The sequence below is a fragment of the Panthera leo genome, chromosome A1, assembly GCF_018350215.1.
Source record: "Panthera leo isolate Ple1 chromosome A1, P.leo_Ple1_pat1.1, whole genome shotgun sequence".
Classification (NCBI taxonomy): Eukaryota; Metazoa; Chordata; class Mammalia; order Carnivora; family Felidae; genus Panthera; species Panthera leo.
The window spans coordinates 60,247,458-60,271,738 of NC_056679.1; the positions used below are offsets into that span (position 1 = coordinate 60,247,458).

Genomic DNA, 24,281 nt, shown 5'->3' on the forward strand with positions numbered 1-24,281 from the left:
TGCATCCATGAACATATATATATATATATATATATATATATATATATACACACACACACACACTAATAAAACAAATAAAATAAAAAGTCAATCATGAGAGAATCGTTACTATAAAGTAAAATATATATTTTATCACATAGTGATCTCAAAAGTCTAGATCAATTTATCTATCAGTCTGTCTCTGTGTGTCTGAGCATGTGTGTGGATGTAAGTGTGTAATTACTTGCTCAGGTGAAGATGTCGTATCTACCAAGAGGTTGGCACAATTCCTTGGTGACAGGCAAAGGAATTATATATACTGGAAAGAAGTCTAGAGGTAAATATACATCCCATTTCAGAAAATAGAGCTTCAGACTACATGGCCTGCTTAACTAAATTACAGATGAAGAAATGGGCCTGCCTAACTTAATTACAGATGAAGAAATATTCAGGCAATACAACATAAATATAGAAAATTCTTCTGAACTTCCAAAGAAAAACTAAAAATTACTTACAAAATAATTAAACCAATGATAAAATACAAATAAAATTGGATACATTTCCAAATAATGGCAACAATTAGAAATCTAGAATAATCAGTTTCACGAACGTCTTAGAAGGCCAATAATCCAAAGTTATTTTTATTCTCCCATGTATATACACTCAAAGAAAACATTATTTATCATCAACAATGTATTTCAGCAGCTATGTCTTCTGGAAAGAAGCTACTCTGTGCTAGAGTATGCCATGTCAAATGAAACAAGGATTACCTGAGTTCTTGAACAAATAGAGTATGTGATATGTGACCTCAAGTACTGCCTCCACATATACACAAATGCTACTGACCTATTAAAGAACGGCTCTGCTAGTGTTGGACCAAAGAATTGGGAGAATCTTTACAAAATCAGGCAGTGAAGGTCCACTTATCCTCCTATGAGACTTCAGCCTCAGGGATTTTATTTTCATGCTCATTCTGATTAATTCTTTCTCAAATGGAAGAGATATTTTTGAAAGGTTATGATATTCAAGGATTGGTAAAGTAATTCATATCCACTTATAGTTTATTCCATTGAGTGTTTTAAAATGAGAATAGGTCAGGGAAGGAAACCCTCAACCCAGTATATGAAATATTGGGCATAACTTATGGATATCTACTTAATGACTTAAACATCTTTGTTTATAAAATATAGGGGTACCTAGAATAATTGTGAGGATTATTTGTGATACTTTATGCAGAGGTGCTTTACAAAGTAAGGCAAAATGGTTATGAATCATTAAGTATTTTAAATCCCATTAGATAGACACTAATATAAAACACAGCAAGCCTTTTGAATATTTGTCAAAGGATGAGGAAAGTTGTCATCCTCATATACATCACTCATTTTTTCCTCCTAACTGTATCATTTCCTATTACTAACTGCTAGTTACCCCCTCTCTGTCCTTCTTGGTGTGTGTAAGAAGTCATTCACATCCTTCATAAACTAATTTCCCTGAGTTAAATGAAGGAAAATTGTTCACTATGGCTAAAGCGAGATGCTGTTAAGAAGCACATATATTACAGAAATGCCTTCAGTATTCATAGCTTTAAAGCCTATGGTGAGGAGAGTAAAATGTTCTCACTTGTACAAAAATGACTGCATACTTTATACAGAGTGGCACTTCCTCCTACCTTCCCAAGTCAGTAGTTTTATCCAAGTATGCCATTAATCAGAAGAGAGAACAGTTAGAAGTAGAACAGAAGTGGGATGGATCTTTATATCACATTAGATAAAGGCACCACAGAAACAAGAGATGGTAGGAAAGTATATGACTTGTTATGATTTACTTCCTCAAAATTATCTTGGCATATACTGAATCATTTGCTAGGTGTAGTCTTGTACTTCAAAGCCCAGTCTGTGCCAGACTTACAGCACAATACTTGTGAAGTATTTAAATATACCCCAAGTTGTAGATTAAGTACCCACAGATACTTTTTAAAAACATCTACACACCACCACGTAGGATTTAGTGTGTTGTATCATGAAAAAAAATCAAAATAATGACTTTTATCTTTCCAAGCAACGTACAAATACAAACTGCTCTGAAAAACTCCTATCCATTATAAAATATTTATAAAATGAATTAGAATATTTGCGTGAAATAACTATAATTAATGAGGAATGAGGAGAGCACCTGCTTTTATACAAAACTCTTGCTTGTGTACTTCTCTAATTTCATTAAATTGTCATCATTTTAGTGAAGAGACCATATATATGCATCTATTTTCTTCTTTTGGATATTTTGATTGCCATTATTTTCTTAAAAGTCACAGAAGATGTAACAATGCAAATGACATAGTATTATTTAAATAATACATTAGAATGCTTAAAAGCTTCTCACAGTGGTCTCTGCTCTGCCCAAGCCTTTGTAAACCAACTGAGAAGCAGATCGTTTTCTGTGGGAAATAACCATTGCTTCTTTGGTTCAATATATCCATAAAATACCTACATTATTAGTCATAATTACTACATTACTGTTTCTTATATTCATAGTAAGTGAAAAATCAGAAAAATATATCTATACTTTTGGAATTTCAAAGTATTTATAATGGGCTTATAAACATAAATAATTCCTTAAGCTAACATAAGGGCTTATGTGCATGAGCACTAAAGGCAGAAGGTCTATTTCAAATCTCACTGTTATTTGTAATTCAATGGTTTTGTGTAGTATACTATTTTATGCCCCAGATTTCACCTCAAATAGTTCCTACAAGTTCATAAGAAACATAAGTAAAACACTCTGCTCAGTGCCTGGCCTACAATAATCAATCAACTATTATCATTATTTTTATATCTGATGATAAAATATTCATTTCAATTCAACAATTAGAAGTAAGAATATTATTTCTACCTTATTATAGTCACTGGCTCTAACAAGATATTGGAATAAGATATGGGAGAGATAATTTTGATGTATCAATAAAAGGGACATATTTTTGGTGATCAATTTATATCATTATGTGACATCAAAAATTACATTATAATAAAAATAATAAATAAAACAGCATTCCAATAAAGGATCCATAATGGGTTTATCTGATAGAGAAAATGAGGTGATATGATGGTCTTACTATTGAATGTGTAAATTTTCTCCTCCTCCTCTTTCTTCCTCTTACTTTTAGTTTTAGGAAGTAGGAAGATATAACTTGGAAAAAAAATCTCATCTTGACCAATTTTGAGACCCGAGCTAGAGGCCAGGTTCACATCCTGATTACCTCTCTTCACAGGTCTTCCACTCATACATCACTCCTAATCTGCCCAAGGGTATAAATATTAGATAATCTGAGACAGCCCATAGGCTCAAGAAATTGTAACTAGCTAATCCTAAACATTCCTTCCCATGGAAACCACAATAAATGCTGTTGGCCAGAATTCATTCTCCCTCTGTCTCATGAGGAACCAAGCGGTTCCCTTGAGTGGCCAAGTGGCTATGCTGTGTTCTCCAAGAGAACAGTGAATAACAAACTATAATACTCTTTCCAGTTCCTGTTTCTAGATCTGCTTCTGACCTTACCAAATGTCCATCAGAGTAATTTGGTTAAAATAGTAGATTAGGGGAGTAGGTAGAGAACATTTGTAGTTTCATGCTGGAATGATTTTAAATGTCCTGTTGCCATTTACAAACTAAATATTTCATTCCATTAGTTTCTCATCTAAAGCCTACCAACTCAGTTTTCTGGCAACAATGCTACTCAATTGTTGATGACTGTCACCTTAAATATTGTTTCTTTCAGTCTTTTAAAAATTTCTGTAGTAAAACTGATTACTCAAAGGACAGTCTTTGGATGGTACAACATACACATTTCTCAAGGAAATACAATGGAGACTGCAAATAAAAATGAGCCCACAATTTAAGCTAAGTTTGGTAACAGGGGTGACCTTCCTAGTATGTTAGGTATTCTGCCTTTTAGATATGTATTTTGGGTAGTGATACACGTTTTAATCCATTTTTAATCATTTTCTACCCTGACTGGTACCCAGCAGGTTGATCTATAGGTGTTTCAAAATATCAATGGTCTTCCCTGTGCTCTGGCTTCTGGTTGGGTATAACCAGTGGGGCAGGAAATCAATGCACGGGAGAAGAATAATGCCTGGGTTCTTATTCTCCTAACTTGCTCATTGTGGGATGGTCTCAACTGGTAGTTTCCCTCGACCTGAGGTCACAGCCCCTTCAAATCACCCTCCCCCACCCTCCCTTGATCTGTTTGGATTGTGATAATTGCTTCCTGTATTTGCCCCCTGAGGAACTAGAGGTGGTAAGAACCCTATAATTTCTAGCTCCCAGAATACTGAACTGCTTCTGCTTTTCCAAAACTGTGGTTTTCCTACACTCCCAGGGTTTTATGAGTGGTTCCTTACTAAAGTTTCTAAAAATTGCCCAAAATAAATGTGAAATGGGTCTTCTGTTGGGAACCTGGTTGATGTATTTAGGGTTTCTTACATTTATACTACTGGTTTTTTTAATTAATTAGCAATCCACAGGGCTCTTCCATGAAAGGCAACACAAAATATATTCTTTTCAGAGGTCATGATTTTGAAATTTTCTGCTGTTCAATGAAAAACCCACTTAAATAACATGGCACATGTTTTAGCCACTTTGGATGTAATGCTTCTACTTTTACCCAATTTAAACTTGAAACCATGGAGCAAGCAAGAAAATTAGAGAACAAAATACTTTTAATTTCTTTATTGGGCTCATTTTTTTGATAATGGAATCCAGGGTATACCTTTACCTAACATTAAGGGCTATTATAAAAAAAAAAAAAAAGAACAATAGGAAGTTGGGTTTTTTGTTTGTTTGTTTTTGTCTTCCTCATTGTTTTAATGAAGTTAAAGCTGCATTAGTCTGCATCTTGTGGAATCCACTTGGGAGAAAAAATTTTCAGTTGTCTGTACTGGAAAAAAGTCCTGAATCTCTTGAAAATTAGACTTGTTTTAATATTTAGAAACTTAATTTTTTAAACTATTTCCTACTTGTTTTGGTGGTGGAGATGCTTAGTAAACTCCTTATAACTAATGTTTATATATTTAGGGTTTTGAAATTTTATACAAATTTTACAGAGCTCTATGGCTTGCATTCCTGAAAGTTATTCTTTTTCCTGATTTCTTTTCTATTTCTTTTCTAATTTTATATTTGACCCTGATTCCATCAAACATGTATGTTGTCTTTGTATTGTGTGTATTCTTATAAACCGTCTTCAGTTACTTGTGACTGAAGACAGAGTAAAATTGTAAGTATGTTAAAATAAATGTTTTACCTTGGGAATTGTTCTCAAACCTAAGAACAATTGGTATAAAGTAACCCCTAATCCCAAACAAGGTGCAAGATGACTTATGAAGGACTTACAACGAGTGTGTAATAATTTTAAAAAATATATTAAAATATAATTCACATGCCATCAAGTTTGCCAATAAAGTGTAAAATTAGTTGGCTGTTAGGATATTTACAGAGTTGTGCAAGCATCACTACAATCTAATTTTAGAACATTATCATTTCCCCAACAGAAACACCAAACCCATTGGCAGTCTTCATCTTCCAGTCCTTCCACTTTTTTCTTTTTTTAAGAAATTTACCTACTCTTGACATTTCACACAAATTCAAGAAGCATACAATATGTGGCACTTTTGTCTGGCTTTTTCACTTAACATAATGTTTTTGAGGTTCATTCATGTTGTGACATGTACCACTACTCCATTTCATTTTACTGCCAAATAATATCCCATTCTACATATATACCAGCAGTTGGCTTAATCATTCATCATTGATGGACATTTAGATTGTTTCTGCTTTTTGACTATTATTTTTCTATGAACATTCATTTATATGTTTTTGTATGGATGGGCATATGCCTTCTACCTTTTGGGTACATAACTTGGAATAGAGTATCTGGGCTATATAATAACTTCATGTTTAACATACCGAGGAACTGTCAAACTACTAAGAAATAGTTTAGAAAACCATTTATCATCCAGTTTGAATATATAAAAGAGCTTATAAATAGAATCTCTTGTGCTGGGCAGAGAATTCAGTAGTGAAAATTTGTCTGGTTCATTTTTCCCTCCTATAGAGAGTAGGCAAGGGAGTGTCCTCACTCAAGTTTCTCCACGTGGGAAGGTCTTCTGGAGAAACCTCTGGAAAACTTTATCTATATCTTATTAAACCTGGTGGATTCAGAATTGAGTACCTCTCTCTCTTTTGAAAAATTCTAAAGAGTGGCAGATAAAAAATGGAGATCCAGAAGAAGTCAAGTTGTGAAAAATAATTACAAACAGCCAACCAGGAACATGGCAAGTGTGCTAGAGTTCTGCATGTGAAGGGCTTTCTGTCAGTTATCTTTCTTCTTATCCCCTCCTTCTCTCCTCTCTATTTCACCTCAATCTTGGATTGAAGTTGTCTAAGAAAAGTTGTCTCAGAAAAAGGGAAGGAGGCAAAGGACAGCTATTAAACTGAACTCTTAAATTCTTCAAACTTTGGGTTATCTCTTACACCCAGGATGGTATGCAGGCTAGGAACATAGGTTGTGCTTGCCTTTTGTGACTAACGCCAAAACTGCAGGACTCACTTTACAGCACTTTGTCCCAATCTTCACTAAAACACCCCACATTTCTCTTTGATATCAGGCTGGATATTACTCTTAGTTGATATGAAAACACGCTGTTCTTCTCTCATTAAGCTGTAACTTATTGTAGCATATCTTGAGTTCCTGCTTACCTCCCTACATGATGAGGTAAACTAGAGGAAGCATAATGAGGTAGGAGAACATGGATATCCACTTCACGACTAGTTCTCCTAAACTTGCCACAGTGTTCAACACTCAACTGATGCTTAATAAGCATGCGTTCTATGCATTAGTAATTAGACAGTGCATTGACCTTCGTATCAAAAGGCAGAGGGTTAAATGCAAACTTTCTCCTTCAATTGCTTGATCACATTTTTTGGAACATACTTAACTGTTTTAGTCTTAGTGTTTTCATCAGCAAAATGACTGTTGTGCAAGATGAACATTAATGCTTTTCTTGTCAACTCTGATTAGAAGACTTAGTTGCAGTGTAACTATTTTTTAGGAAGTGCTCATCTACATTATAATTGTGTTGGAAGTGCCACAATATCAATTACTGAAGTCTTGATCAGATATTATTGATGTACATCATCATTTAATTTGTTTGTTCTATCTGGAATGATTGAAGAATATTTCCTTCTACTACATTTATTCCACCTAAATATTTAAGTATTTTCAAACAATTGTTTAATATTTATGTAGTTAATATATTTTCTGAGAGTTTCAAATATTATTTTTTCTTGATTTTATTTTATGAGATGAAAGTATAAAATTTTGGAATGTCTTTATTTGTTCTGATTTTTATCCTCTCTCAAATATCTCTGACTATTTTTGTTTTCCTTTGGCATTATTGAATGTACCCACAATAAAATCAGGGATTTAAGAAGTATTCATTTATCATGTGTGCTTTCTCATTCATTGTTTTATAATAGATAACAATGCTTTTTGAACTCATGAATTTTTAATTTAAATATGAATATAGATTTTGCTATCCTGAATAGCTGAACCTGATGAATACTGATTTTATTATTACACAATGCAAGAAAATACACAGACTCTTGTTATCAGTATATAATTTATGTCAGATAATTTTTATATTTTGTACATTGTGGTTTATCATAATTTTAGATATGTATCTTTAAAAACATCAATGTGTTTACAATTTTGCCTGAGTATTAGAAAAAAATTGACTTAAAAATTACATTTATAAATATATGTTAGCTGTTTATGATAAAACTGAATTTCATTTATTTCACTGATCTAAGAATGTGCTGAATAAGTAAAACTCCTCATTAGATATATGTAGAAGTAAAATATAAAAGACATTCTGCAAGTCAGATAATATTAGTAAACTAATTATTTTCAAATATTTTAAAACCTGAAATATACATCCATGTCTCATATCAGAAAAATGAATATGCTCTGCAAGAAAATGATTTGGGAAAACAAAGGAGAAATGATCCAGATGTATCTGTGATAAATGGAGAGCTGTCCAGATCATAGCTTAACCTTGGGCACATTATACTCTTCAATCTAAGAGAGTCAAAGATCAAACATTAAGCTTACTCTCCCAGAGAAGTATATTGGTATTTGATAAGGACAAAGAGCAAGTTGTTCATTCTCTTCACTGAAAGATGATGGAAAAGAAACAAATTTTATCTAAGTTCTAGGTTAGAGCTATTTCTCATAAAATGAATTCATGTGATTCTGAGCTCCATTTAAAACCCCAGATTTCAAAACCTACCTGCCAATACCTGAAATACTCAAAAAAGAGGTTTGAAAATGCAGGCAATACATCAATGAACATATTAAACACTTGGAGACTGTGGGATGGAAATTAAAAAAAAAGAAAAAGAAAAAGCAGAAAGGTGTTAGTCCTAGAAAGGGGAAGAGTGAATTCTGACAAAGTAGCAAACATATGTAGATAGCAGTGCAAGAAAGAACATTTTCTAGGGTTGCCTTTATATCCCTCTGCTTGAGCTAGACACTGTGCACCAGGGATAATTTTGTCACACAGCTGCAAAAAAATGTATGCCTGTTTCCCTTAGTTTGTATGTACACGCGCGCACACACACACACACACACACACTTTTTTCCCCTCCTTTAAATAGACCTGATTGTATATATAAATAATCTTTTCCACATGAACTTGATCTATTAAGATATTACTACTTTAATGTCTCTTTAGCATTCCCTATTGCTCTACTCTTTGGTAGTTACTTTTTAAAATATATTTTATGCTACTGCAAGTTTAAAGTGATATACTATATCAATGGATCCCTCATGTTCTCCAAAGGTGAAAAACAATTAATGAATCTAGTTCATTAGTTAATTAGCATGACATTGAATTTTCCAGGATGCTTTTTCTTCTTTTGGATGAAAATGAATTCAAGTTCTATAGGGAAACATCAGCTCTCTCACAGTTAAAAGTAGGTAAAATGTGATGAGTTAAAAATGTATGTATTGTTTGAGCCAAACTTTATAGGTGTTCTTTCAGAGATCCACAAATGCAACATTGAGCTAGTAACCTGAAACATCGATCAAACAAGTAACACCCCTTTAACTCTTCTGGTATTATTTACCTCTAATATAAATTTTTTATATATTTCACAGTTGTAAACAAATTATATGCTGTCAGAAAGCAGAATATTGGGTAGAAAACTAAATTTCTGACACTCAAATGTCTTTAGTCTGACCTTGAAAGCATTTGTTAACTTTACTATGCCAGGTATTTGGAGCACTAGAAAAATTAATAATGTGATCTTCCCTGCACTGATAGGGTGATAATGCATTTATGCTTTATCAGTGTAACAGTCTTTTCTCAGAATTTTGGTTGCTAGGGCTGTTGTTACATACTCTGCTTTGGCTCTGAAATAGGTTCTCTAATCCAATTTCCAAGAAGATAAATTGAAGCCAACATTCCTTGTTGGTTTTGATTCATCAATAGATTGATTGATTTAGTATTTATTTGGTACTGTTTTCCAGTGCAGAGCCCCAGTCATGTCCCCAGTAAGAAGTAACTGGGCACAGGAAGGCAAATTAACTCTTTCTGGTATTACATTTTCATGCCAAATGACTTTCGCTTCCAAAGGTAGATGTGCCCTGTGAGCCAACTGTAGTTAATCATAGCCTAAATTATGTTGGCAGGGTCAAATGTAAAATTCAAAGGTATTAAGAAGATATCCAGATGATTTCTAACACAGAGAGATAGTGGCAGGTTCTAGAGAGCAGATAGCCTACAAATTATGTCACGTGTAAAGCTACAATATATTCACCAATAAAAAAGCTATATTCAAATAAATTTTTTGATGTTCATTTAAACAAGAAATTTAAAAAATAACAATTACTAAAGGTACCTCTTGATAGATTATAGCTTGAAGTCATATTTTAAAATACCTGTGCTCCATGAATGCTATGTGTCAAGCATTATTCTAAACATTCAAATACATTAATTGGTATATAATTTGGAAAACTCTTTACCTAATTACTGTCAACAACGACAATTTTCTTGCATCTCAGTGAAAAACAGTCCTTACCTATCAAATTGAATCATATTTACTGCCCATATGTCTTAAGAGAATGTATATGTAAAATAATTTAAGGAATGAATGAAGTATGAGGCTAGAAGCACACTTGACAAAACACCACTATTTCTCTTACTATAAGGTTCATATTAAAAATTCCTTTCAGCTTTGTAGCTTGAGGGAATAATTCCTACTTTTGTGTTTGTAAGATACAGTGAACACAGAGAAATCCTAAGTATGCAAAAATATACTAATTTGTTTATAAGTTCTTTTTTTGTGCTTAATCCCTAAAGTAGTGATGTACTGTCATCAGAGAAATTTCTTGTATTTTAAATGTTATCATACAAAAAACTCACTCTACTCCTCTACTATAGCTAATTTGAAGTTTCTCTAAATCTTTTTATCTGAAAGGAAAATATAACAGGATTTAGAAGGGAAATGGAATAGTGCATGCAGAGAAAAAATACTTTAAAAATATAATGCATTATTTCTCAAAATTAGCTGGCGATGCTTTAAAAATCAAACATTAAACCCATTCAGTTGCTTGCTAGTGGAGACAGATTCTATCCAATGTGGCAGCAAAACAGACAAGTATAACCTAATTTGAGTATGAATAGAAAATCTGTTAAAATGAAGTCTATTCTGTTACCAAAGTTCCTCTGGTATTCTGGAATGTTATAAAGTCTAATGAATAAGATTATTTTCCTTTACATAAAAAAAAAATCAAAATGAGCCCTGATATTGCTAAAATGTCAGTAAGTACTATAAGTCACCTATAGGGATAAAACAATTTGTTTCATTTACATTTGAAACTTTTAAAGGATGATAGCCATAGTTATTCTTCACTGAAATGCATTCTTTATAAGACTTTGCTCTTTTGGACTAAACCCAAGGATATTGGTAATAAAACAAATTCATGCAGTCCAAGAACAGATTACAAAAACTTTAATACAGTCATATTCTAAATATCAATATAATATGAAAGAGTAACATACATTTAATGAGCAAGTAAATAAAAAATCCCTTATTTGTATTTTTTGTCAATAAACAAAACAACCTGAAATCCTTTCTTCCACTTTTTTAGTCATGTAATGGGTACAGTTAAATTGAATAAAAAGTTGGTACAAATTAATTACCTACCTCTCTCAAGGTTCCTTACACTTAAGCAAATATATGTTTTTCCAATAAACCTTTAAACAGTGTCCCGGCCTGATTTTAGAATCCATATATTTAACAAGTGAAATACTCTTTAATCTCCATAGTTCTATATTTTCCTTCACCTTAATGGATAGGTATTGCTAAGGGATGTTGTAAATCTTCAAATTACCCTATAGCCTGGCATACTATCCATTTTGCAGCACCTCATAATGTTCTGGTTGTGTTTAGTGTCATCATCATGACATAAAAAAAAAACCATAGTAAGAGGGGATTTGCCATCATTAATTAATAACCAACTATATGGGGGGAAATACGCAATACAACTGATCCTTAGCTGTGTTTATTTTTTTTTAATGTTTCATTATTTATTTTTGAAAGTGAGAGAGAGCACGAGCAGGGGAGGGGTAGAGAGAGAGAGGGAGACACATAATCTGAAGCAGGCTCCAGGCTCTGAGCTGTCAGCACAGAGCCTGACATGGGGCTCAAACTCGAGAACACGAGATCATGACCTAAGCCAAAGTCGGACACTCAACCAACTGAGCCACCCAGGCGCCCCATCAGCTGTGCTTATTTTAACTTTTGTAAGTTAGTTACAGTATAATATATTTCATTGTCTAGGTTGCAGAGATTATGTGGATCTATATTGAACAAAACTCTTTTAATAACAGACCAGTCACTATGCTGATACAGTTTGCCTTCATTTCTTCTTGCTTTTGCCCGAAAAAGGAAAACAAAACAAAACTCTGATGTACACTTAATATAAGACAAAATTTTTTAAAAAACAAAATTGACTAGATAGAGTTTCTCTGTGATCTTTTTCATTTATGGTCAGAATAATATAGCTCACCTTTCATAGGAAGAACATTCAGAACATTTCATAGGAGAACATTCTCATAAAACTGTGTTATAGTAAAGTAAGTTCAGGTCTTCATGAGATCTGTCTTTTAACATTTCTTTTCTTATAGATGATCTATTTTGAGGGTTAAGCACTTGAAAATGTTCAAATTTAATATTTCATCCCCTAGAAATCATGATAAAATATTTTAATGTCCTGTAACGACCCCTGTAAGTACTAGATGCCTTCCTAGCCTTCACTGCTTATCTCACACAATGTAAAGAGGAACAGTAACTCTCCAATCTTCAGATCACCAGGGGGTAAAGCAGGCAAACTTCTCACTTGTTTTCTTGTCTGATTGAGGTGTAATTTGCTTATAACAAATGTAAGTAAACAGCTCATTAAGCAACCACCAACCTGATCAAGTTATAGAACATTCTGATCACCCAGAACACGGCCTTTTAATCACTTTCCAATCAATCCTCTTCTCTGACCTCACAAGAGAACCACTGTTCTGAATTCTACCACCATAGCTTAACATTGTCTGTCCTGGAGTTATGAATATATGGTCTGTGAGAATATCTGCTCTTTTTTATATATTTTCTTTCATTTTTATTACAATGTACCATTCAACTCTATGGATATACCACAGTCTGTTTCAAACACTGCTCATTTCAAACCATTGAAATGTTGTGAATATTGATTTCAGGGGCAAAGCAGAATATTTGTAAGACAAGGAGGAGGTTTGGTTGATAGCAGATGCTATGGTTGCCCCATTGTTTACCAGGGACTGAGGGGGATAAATAATTTTTGGTTTTTGTCTAGAGGAAGCAAATGCCTAACATACATCTGGAGAAAAGATTGGCTGCCTGAGGAAAATTTAGTCTTATATCTAATATGTGACTCTTGGATTTTAAAAATTACTAATAATTTTATGTAATAGCTTTACATGATATATTGATTATTTAACAGTACTTTTATGTATTTGATCAAGGAAAATGCTTTTTTGCCTTTCTTCTTTGATCCTTTAAAGTATATATAAGATAATTTTCCAACCCTTGCCTCTTTTGTTTACAATGACCTATAAATTAAAAATATCTCCAGACATAAAATTGGGACTGATTGATTAACCTACGCACATTATTAAGCAATTGCAGAAAAGTATTTTGGATCGTGAAATACATTCTGCACAAAATAGTGTATTAAAAGCCTAATTTTAGTAAGTAAATTAATGGCATTGACAACATACTACTGGTTTATTCTAGGAAGATTGCCTGGTATTTTGCTTCTGCTATAATGTGTCTTAAGGATGTATTATTGTCTCTTAAATTGTACAGGCTTTTAGAAACACCATAATGAAGATATGCCTCTCTCATATGTGTATTTATTGATATAATGAAGGAAGGCATTATGATCTAAACAAATATCTATATACTTTATAAAATCTATGAGCCATATTAGGATAAATTAAACAAATATTTAAGTAAAAATAATGATGCAAAAATTTCAGAACAGCCTAGAAGTGTACTGGAGTCTAATATATTTTCAATCATTGTGGGTTTTTTTAATCAGCATTTTAGACATTTATATTGAATGTAATTTTCTAGTCTCCAATAAAAAGGGTTATGTTTATTCAAATACATAGTAAGACATAAGAGATTTATTGTGGAGAAGAAATCATTCCTTTTTTTCCTTTCTTTCTTTATTTTTTTATTTAGAGAGAGAAAGAGAATGGGTGTGAGCAGGGGAGAGGGGCAGGAGGAGAGGGAGAGAGAGAGAGAGAGAGAGAGAGAGAGGGAGAGAGAGAGAGAGAGAGAATCTTAGCAGGCTCCACACTCAGCACAGAGTCCGGCACAGGGCTTGATCCCATGGTATCATGACCTGACCCAAAACCAGGAGTTGGACGCTCAACCAAATAAGCTACCCTGGTGCCCATAAGAAATAATTTCTATTTCATGTAAAGTATAGGGTTGTTGGAACAGCAAGTTGTTTCTATTTGTAAGAAAGACATATTCCTCAACATCACAGTCCTGAAAGGTATCTGATGAGTATTAATAACACACCATTTACACTATAGGTACTATGCCTTGTGATAATATTAAAAAAAAAACCATGAGTATACCCTTAAAATTATTTTATGAACATATAGAGTGTAGAATATATATACATATATGGCTATATTGTGTTTATGATTGCTCATTAATTCTTTCAGCAAATATTAAGCACATATTATATGCTAGACTCTATTCTAGGCACTGGAAATACAACAGTGAGAAAGCAATAGACCAAACACAAATAAATATGTGTGTTAAGTAGTGATATGAATTATGGAACAAATTTTTTGAACAAAATCAGAGACACAGGAAGAGCCTGGGGTGAGGGGATGTCTTTTCTTTCCAGACGGTAGTGAAGAAGGCCTCCTGAATAAGTGATTTGTAAGCAATGAACTTGAAGACAGTATGTGAGCAAGCATATATTCCAGGAAATAGTTATCCAGGTAGATGGTGTAACAAGTTCAAAGTCTCTGTGGCAGAAACAAGTTTGACATACTCAGGGACAGCAAGAGGTGGAATGAACAAAGAGGAAGATTGAGACTAAAAATAATGAGTGAGGGGAACAGTGAGAGGAAATGAAAAATTATCAGACATCTCAGTGCAAAAGGTGAGTAGGTTATTATACATGGGTTCTGAAATTTAAGGGACAAGTCTGTACTGCAAATCAAAAGTTGACATTCATTATCATAGATAGAATTGAAATTAAAAGTCTTGAAAATGGATAAGATCACCAAAGAAGGAAAAATAGAAAGGAGATGCCCAATAACTGAATCATGGTTCAGAGATACACTAAAAACATGGAGAGGATTAAAGCTGAAGGTGTGAAAGACACACACTAGGGACTGAAGCTTAGCTAGAGAATGAGCAACCCCTCAAACCCACGGCCCGAAAGGAATCAAGCCAGAAAAATAAGTACCTTAAGTATGTCTCCCCCCCACTCCAATCTCCCCCTATTTCATTCCATGAGTTGATCCCAGTAGGAAACCAGAAAGCAGGCAGCCCAGATGAAGCAGCCCACAGAGGCTAATCTTCTGTGACAGATCAAGAAGAAACAAGAGAATAATGAATCTGTAGGGGGAAAGAGAGAGTATTATCTCACACATATGGCATGAAGAGTAAGTTGGATTTAACCAGTTGGCGATGATTCTAGAAAGTATGGTGGGGGAGAGAAAGGACAAGGAAATTGAAGAAATGCACAAGAAAGCCATAATAATAGTAATGCAATATGCACTCTGGGAAAGAAAGTAGGGAAAAGGGGAGAGAGTTCAACAAAGTAGGAACAATAGATTTTAGGTACTGAGATAGTTGAAGAATAGCTGGAGTCAGATTACTATACAAAGTTACGGAACAAGGTTAGGAAAGAAAGGAGATGGTGATAAGAGAGGATGGCACCCATCCTGGCTAAGGTCTATTGTATGATCATGCAACTATGTGGCTGAGGCAGACTGGGGAACAAAATAATTAGAGGAATTATTATAAAAATCATAGTATATAATTATACTACAATACACTTACATAATTATATATATTATTATAATGGTATATGATAATAACAATATGTATCATTATATAACTATACTATAATAAAATTATATTTCAATTCTAAGACCATGAAATTTCCAAGCTAGGAGAACTCAAAGTACTGAAATTTTCAGCTATGTGAAAAGTGGAATTACGATGAATTAGGGAGTTATATTAGAATGAGTCAATTGTATGGGGCTCCTAGGTGTCTCAATTGGTTGAGCCACTGACTTTGGCTCAGCTCATGATCTCGCAGTTTGTGAGTTTGAGCCCCGCATTGGGCTCTGTGCTGACAGCTCAGAGCCTAGAGCCTGCTTCAGATTCTGTGTCTCCCTCTTTTTCTGCTTTTCCCCCACTCATGCTCTGCCTCTCTCTCAGACACACAAATAAACATTAAAAAAGAGAGAGAGAGAGAGAGAGAGAGAGAATGAGCCACTTGTCAACATCTTTGTGAAAAAAAAAAGTTTTGTGTCAATTAGTACAAAAAGGTGATGTGAGAATAATAGGAGAAACAAAGCCTAGAGATTATGCTGCAGTTGGAGTGATTCCAGAGACTATGGCTGAAAGTTTTTGTGGAGTTCATGAGGAGTGGACTGTGAGGTGGAATATGGGATTTAGAGACTGAAAGGGGGTAACACACTTGGGTTGGGGCACCTTATGGTGAATGTCACAACACAAAGATTTAGATCTGGGCAGGTTTAGTGAAAATTATGTCAGCCATTTTGTTGAGGTGAGGCTACGAGCCTGGGTTTGGAGAGAGAGAGAGAGAGAGAGAGAGAGAGAGAACTTCATCTTGTCAAGAACCTGAAATGATCTTTACTCTTTCTCATGTTAATGTGGAAGCCAAGAGTAATGGTATATGATTAAGAAGTAGCTAATTATTTACCTCTTTATTAATACTTGTTTGTATGTATTCCTATAACTCTTTTTGTAATTATTTCATATAAGCAAAAGGAAGAAAATAGTGTCAAACTGTCAGACTAGAAGATGCTGTATTATTTGGGGTTTTATTTTGAGTGTTTTGCTTAGGAATATTTGCTACATCAGAAATATTTTTCACTATTTGGTGACTTTTTTATATATGATAGTTTTGAATAATAATTAAATATCAGAACAATCTGGCACCTACTGCTAATGTGATTGTCTTTGAAAAGAAAGGTAAGTCAGGAATAGACAGATTTCTTGTGGGTAGAAATTAACAGCAAGGAATCTCTGTTAACAGTGGGAGCCTTGGGGAAGTAAGGCAAGCTCTCTGTCTCCTTGATATTCTGAGTCCTGAACAGACACTTTTAATTTTCTTAGAATAAGCCTAGGGAAAACCTAAGAGCAATGAAGTCCTGTCATGGACCAGGATAGCTCACCAAGATCTTATCTGTCAGCAGCCATATCCATCCTCAAGAATGGATGCCTAGACATTGAGAACATATACTCTGGGAACATGAACAGGAATTTGGGAATATAGACTATGTAACCTGCTTTGGAAGCAATGGAAGATAGGATTGCAGTGGGGTGGGTAGTTGATCCCAGGTCCATTTATGATAACAAAAACAATCAGTATTTTTCTAATTTTGATGTATTATTTTTGGATTGTGTAGGTTGACGAAAAAAAAGACTTGGATAAACTAGTCTAGAAGCCATTCTACATCTGGGTACTCGCTCCTGATTCTCTGTTCCTATTAGGTATTTTTTTGAGGGAGAGGTGTGAAGAGGAGGGAGTGTTTGGAACACCACTGATTGGACTTCTGTCTATCTGTCCATGTAGGCTTGGAACAGATGACTGTTGCAATTATAAATTTGTTCTGTTATTGTTCTTTTTCTTTCTCTCTAATTGCACCCCAAGCAAAAATGTACTGTGGTCTATTTGCTAGGAAAATAATTTTAGGAGCCGCAGAATCTCAGCGTCTCTTCCAATCTTGCTCAAACATCTTGGGGTAATAAGTACGTTGACAAAAGAAGGAAACATGATTAGATTTGATTCTATGTCTTTTATTACACAATTAATATTTTTTATATTACCCAAGTTGACTTTTATTTACAGCTTTTTTTTTAACATTTATTCATTTTTGAGAGACAGAGCATAATCAGGGGAGGGGCAGAGAGAGACACAGAATCAAAAGCATGCTCCAGGCTCTGAGCTGTCAGCACAGAGCCCAACCCGGAGACTGAACTCACAAACCATGAGATCATGACCTGAGCCAAAGTCAGATGCTAACCTGACTGAGCCACGCAGGTGCCCCATATGACACACATTTTTAACAAAAATTACCCCAAACGTATAGGCCTAAATTACATAATGCTCATTAACACTGGTTTGAAATGATGTAAATAGGCAAACAGATTCACATAATGATGAAACCTGCAGTTTCCTTAAATTCATAATATGATGTAGATCCATTTTATTTCAAAATGATTATTCTCTTTAATAATTAAATAAAAAAGGTTTGTTTTCAAAAGCTATATTATGAAAAATATGATATAGCAAATCATTTATTTTAATTAAAATGGCCTATTATATAGAACATTAAAGATAAAATTTGATTTGATATATGCACCCTCATTTTGAAAAGTCTATTGTGAAGCGCTATATCTCTTGGTTTGACATTTTTCTGCACTTGAAGAAATAACAAAGGTTAGAGGCATTTTTTGTTATCACTGGGAAAAGTCACTGCTTAGTCACTGACCTTGGAAAATGCAGGAAAGATAAATAAATTTAATATAAAACTGCATTTTCTAACATAAACTGAGGCAAAATCTCATATAAAATTTTTAATCAAATTCCATTTAATATTTAAAAGTCATAAACACAAATTGTTAGATTTTCATGGGACTTACATGAAAATGTGCAAGTTTAGGGGCACCTGGCTCAACCAACAGTCGGTTGAGTGTCAGACTCTGGACTGCAGCTCAGGTCATGATCTCACGATTGGTTTCTTTCAATTGAGCTCTGCCTTAGGCTCTGGGCTGACAGTGCAGAGCCTATGTGGAATCCTCTCTCCCTCTCTCTCTGCCCCTCCCTTGCTGTCTCCCTCTCTTTCTCTCAAAAGAAATAAACATTTAAAAAAGTAAATATATATGTTTAATGGCAATAATAAATTATTCTACCCAGCCAAACTGTTTTTTCTTGCAAATTCTTCCTTTAACCTTCATGAAAATCTGTCCCAAATTTCAGTATATATGCACATAGGTACAGACGTGGCCACTTAAGTGTTTCTCAGTATGTCCTGTTCAATGCCACTATATTCACCTTGATCCAAATTAGCATATTAATATATTATGTATATGATACTATTAACTTATATTTGTGTGTATTTATAGATAGAGGAATTGGTTCACATAATTACTGGGGCTGGCAAGTATGAAATCCATCAGGCAAGCTGGAAACTCAGGAAGATTTCTATGCTGAAGGCTTGAGGAAAATTTTCTTCCTTCCTGAGAAACCTCCAATTGTACTCTTAAGGTCTTCATCCCATTGAATGGGGCTCACCTACATCCTCCAGGGTAATTTACTTAAAATGAACTGATTTTTCATCTCTGATTTTTTATCATTTCTACAAAAATCCTTCATAGCAATAAATAGACTAGTGTTCAATCAAACATCCAGACAACATACCCCAGCAGAGTCGATATTTGATATTAACCATGACTTATGCTCTATATAAATTATTATTTTAAACATACTTTCCCTAACCATCCTTAAGACTTTTATTTAGTTATACATTGCATTTTCTAGTTACTCAAAAATATTTTAAACATAGAGAAAGGAAAGGAAAGTATAGGATTATCCAAATGTAACCTTGATAGTTGTATAAAATGTTACATTATGTAGAAGTCAGTTTTTAAGAGTTGAATTCTGCATTGCATTTCATCCCCATATTTAGGGAAAGGTAAAAAAAAAATGCCTTCTAAGAGAAGATTTCAGCCTATTATAAAATATTTGACATTCACTATTAAAATCCTTAATTTCTTTTGATTTTTTTGCTCTAATTTATCGTACTATACTCATTGTAAGCCATATATATATAAAATTTGGATTTAGTTTATAAAATTAATCGAATAGAAATTAACTGCTTCTCATGTAGAAATACAATCCAAATTTCAAAGCCATCTCCACAAAATTTTTTAGGAAAGACTTTTCTTAATCAAACAGTACCTTTATATAGAGTTCATGAAGTTCATGAAGAACACACACATCCAGAAACACACACTAAAATGGAATTTGTTACACACGCTAATATGGAAATTGTTATACACGCACATACACAAAGACAGAAACACACATGGAATAGAAGTTATTAGAATGCTTGGCAACTGTTCTAGTTTCATTTGGCTTGAGGTGTTATAACAAAATACCATAAACTCGGTGGCTTGTGTAACTGACATTTGTTTCTCAGTTTTGGAGGCTGGGAGGTCCAAGATCAAGGTGCCAGCAAATTTGGTATCTGGTGAGAGCCCTCTTCCTGGTTTGCAGACAGCCACCTTCTTGCTATATACTCACCTTATGGAGAGAGAGAGAGAGAAAGAGAGAGGGAGAGAACAAGAGAACAAAATTCTCTCGTCTCTTCTGACAAGGGCACTAATTCCATTCTGAGGAACTTACCCTTATGAGCCCTTCTAAACCTGATGATCTCCCAAAGCCCCCAGCTCCTAATACCATCACTTTGGGGGTTACAGCTTCAGCATATGAATTTTGGGGAGACACAAACATTCAGTCCATAACAGTGCTCATTCCCTGTTTGTCATTTCTCCAACCTTCTCCATGAGGTAAAAACATGTATACATTTCATGGACATTCTTTTCTGTGTTTTCAGAGAATTTTGTACGTCTCACTAATGTTAATATTTATCAAAATAAATAATTATAGAGTTTTCCACCACACTTACAATTGAATAAAGAGATGAGCCACTCCGCAACAGTCATCTTTATATCTATGTGTCCAGCCATGGTTATCAACAGATGTGATTATCAATATATTTTACAAAATCAAATATTAAAGTATATTTCTTTGCCTTCATTACTATTTATTAACACTGCTATTTATCTTACATCCTACATTTGCCTTTTAGGTCCTTGACTATAGTAGTTTTATACAGATTCCTGATGGAAGATAGAAACTGATGCTATCTTAGTCATTCATTTATGTCATTCCAAGTGCCTCATATAAATAAACAAAAATATCTTATTGAATGATTATAGGGACAAAAAATTTAAACATGTCTAGAAATATCTTCACTTTTAGCAAAATGGGACACCTCTAGAAGTGCCTAGATTTCCTATGGCTGCTAAATGTATAGCCATAATTAAAGACTGCCTATTCCAATCCTCCAGTGTGATCAACTGCTCTGAGTACTCTTAATAGAACTAAAGAAAAATAACGTGCTCCATTTATTGAGATCATGGACAGACTTGTGTCTCCAATACCTAGCATGTCTTTTTTCAGGAATTGGCACTTCATTTAATAAGATTTAAAAAGTGACAATTTGAAGAGCGATTGAAAAGAGCCTCACGTCCATCGTGGGCTCATAGTTTTAACTAAAATCAGAAGAAGAAAAATAGAAAAGGCACAGACAATATGGGAAAACAAGTGTCTGTGTGTGGGTGGGTGTACACATGTGTTTCACACTATCACACCTGTTTCAGGTCCAAAGTGTTCAATGGCAACTCCACCTTTAACACTGCCAGGACCAGGCTACAGCCCCACAGACACATGCCTCACAGGCACACGCCTGCTCAGCACATACCCCATGGACACACATGCATTTCTCTAGCATATTTTTGGTGATGGTTGTTATGCATTGATTCATTTTGGATCACTATTATTTAATTGGCCTCAATTTTGGTGTTTTTTAAATGCAGAAACAAGAAAAAGGCTGATATTTTTTTTCTAATAGTGCTATCTTTTTTTAAAAAAAATTTTTGTTTAATGTTTATTTATTTTTGAGACAGAAAGCCAGAGCATGAGAGGGGGAGGGGCAGAGGGAGACACAGAATCCAAAGCAGGCTCCAGGCTCTGAGCTGTCAGTACAGAGACATCCACGGGGCTTGAACTCACAAACCACTGGATGACGACCTGAGCTAAAGTCAGACTTTTAACCAACTGAGCTACTCAGGTGCCCCTCTAATAGTGCTATCTACACAGTAAAACAAGAGAACAAGACGCCTGCCTCCGCAGTCTGGCCCTGTATTCATGGTCTTCTTTGAGAGTTTGTCCCACTCTTGTTCATTTTAAAAAAAAAATAACTTTTTAAATGTTTATTTTTGAGAGAGACAGAAACAGAGACAGAGAGAGAGAGACAGAGCGTGAGCGGGGGAGGGGCAGAAACAGAGGGAGACACAGAATCCAAAGCAGGTTTCAAGCTCTGAGCTGTCAGAACAGAACCCGATTGGCGGCGGGGGGGGCTTGAACCCACTAGCTGTGAGATCATGACCTGAGCTAAAGTCAGACACTTAACTGACTGAGCCACCCAGGTGCCCCACTCGTATTCATTTTTAACTTGTACTGTTTCATACAGATTCCCTTCTGCTAGTGGCTTATTTTCCAATCAGTTTTGAACAGTTAATATGTGCTGAAAACAGAGATGTAAATATTATTATCTTTTTTTATCCTGCATAGGGAAATAAAGATAAGATGAATCAAACAAATTTTTTTTGTTACTTGGTCTTAATGGTTAATACAAATTAATACCTAATTCATTTACTTAGAAGATTGTATTCTGTCACTAACTTCTACTCCTGAGGCAATATTACATTATATGTTAACTAACTAGAAGTAATTTAAAAAATGGTACAAAAAATAAAAATTTCTGATATGACTGAAAAAAGAAAACAAGATTTCATTCAAAACTAAAACATGGTTTTCTGTATTTCCATAGTGAGATAACAGCATTCTTTATGAAATCCCCTTTCCAGATTTCTAAACGGTTTTTAATTATTAATTTAATTTCACTTCCTGCTCTCTCCACCTTTCTGGATTACTGAGTTACATAATTTGAAATATTTAGAGCCTTTGCCAAGAATTAAAGCCAATCTTTCCTGTGACCTCTCATTGAACCATAAATACAGGATTTATATGATTTCTTCATATTTCTGAATGCTAGACTGAATAGCATTTGCTATTAAGTATCCATTTGTGGTGCTTTTGTTCTTTGAAGTTTAAGACATCAAATATCATTTTTGCTTAATATTTGCTAAAGTATTTTAACTTATGGAAATTTAGGTAACAGAAGTATTTGTTAAAAATAACTGACACCTTTTCCTTACAATTCTTTTGTGCTAAATCTACATATGAATGTACTTTAAATCTTCTCTTCCTCAGCTAATTCAGAGACTAAGAGAATTGTGAAAATGTAGTGTATAATTCAAAGTTCATGCTGCATTTTGAAGGGAAAAAGGAGATTAATGAAGTCAAACTCTTTGTTTTAGGGGAAAATGAAGCCTACTGAGAAATGCTTCTAAATGGTGCATAACTGTTTTATGAATCAGGCAGAATGAGTTGGTGTAGGGTTATAAAACAATTAATGTTATTCATTGGGCCTAGAGTAGTAAAGTAAGAGTTCAGTGCTAATAGCATTTCATCACTGGAAGTACCAGAGAACAAGAACCTATTTATCATTGAGCTCTAACTGCAAGTACAATTTATGGCTGGAAGTTTTTGTTTCTGTTATGCTGATAGAACAAATAAAATGTGTGAAGAATTAATTTTCTGAAAGCCAGGTCAACAATGAAGACATTTAAAAAGGATAGGACAAAACAGGAAAGAAATTGCTTTAATGCTTAGTCACATTGATGAACTGTGTTATCAAACTAAATTAATCAATTCAGCAGTAATTTGAACGTCTCTTCTAATTTTCAATGAATAAAATACAACATAAGTCACTGGAGATAAAATAAAAGACTTTTAAATGTATATTCATTAGTTTACAGTGTGCAACATATAATGACGGACTTCATTTACTGTATGCAGTTTGCTTGAGTAAATTACCAGAAGCCTCTAAAGGAATTGAAGCACACCCAACATTAAATGGATACAGCAGACACTACTAATTACGAGAACATTTTAATATTTAGGAGACTCTATTATTCACTGGGCAGAGAATATACACAAACAGTCACATTACACATTTTTATGGCAGGACTGAAAACATTTTAATATTAAAGTCAGAAATGAGAACAACATTTTAGAAGAAACAAAATGGAGAGAAAAATCATAATATATATTACCTCATTGCATAATGGTGCAAAGTTTATGGCCTGAACTATGAAGTAATTGTGTATTCCACTGCCTGCCTAGATGTGATAGGGTGAAAAGCTTGAGCTTAGAGTGGTAAAAGAGATTTTTGGAGCAAGATAAAAATGTGTTAAATGCTGCCAAATCTGGATTTCAAGTCTCTATAACTAGATTTTATGTTATACAGTAGTATAATTTGACAAAGTGATAATAGACTTCAGTGAGAGGAGAACCAAATTATACTGGCTCTGAATAGAAAATCTCATTTGAAGACTCAACTACTCTCGTGTTTAGCTAGAGTATTACACTTTAATGAGAAACAGGCACTCAGATGCCAATCAGCAAGTCTAGACACTATTTCAATATTGTGTGACCAGATGAGAACTCT

The 24,281-nt window shown here is 34.1% G+C and overlaps 1 long non-coding RNA gene across 1 annotated transcript in view; it reads right to left on the minus strand.

Annotated features, from left to right (window-relative positions):
- The window catches only part of LOC122199390, a 122,082-nt gene that overhangs the window by 62,299 nt on the left and 35,502 nt on the right, over positions 1-24,281 (minus strand). The gene's annotated exons all lie outside the window — the stretch shown is intronic.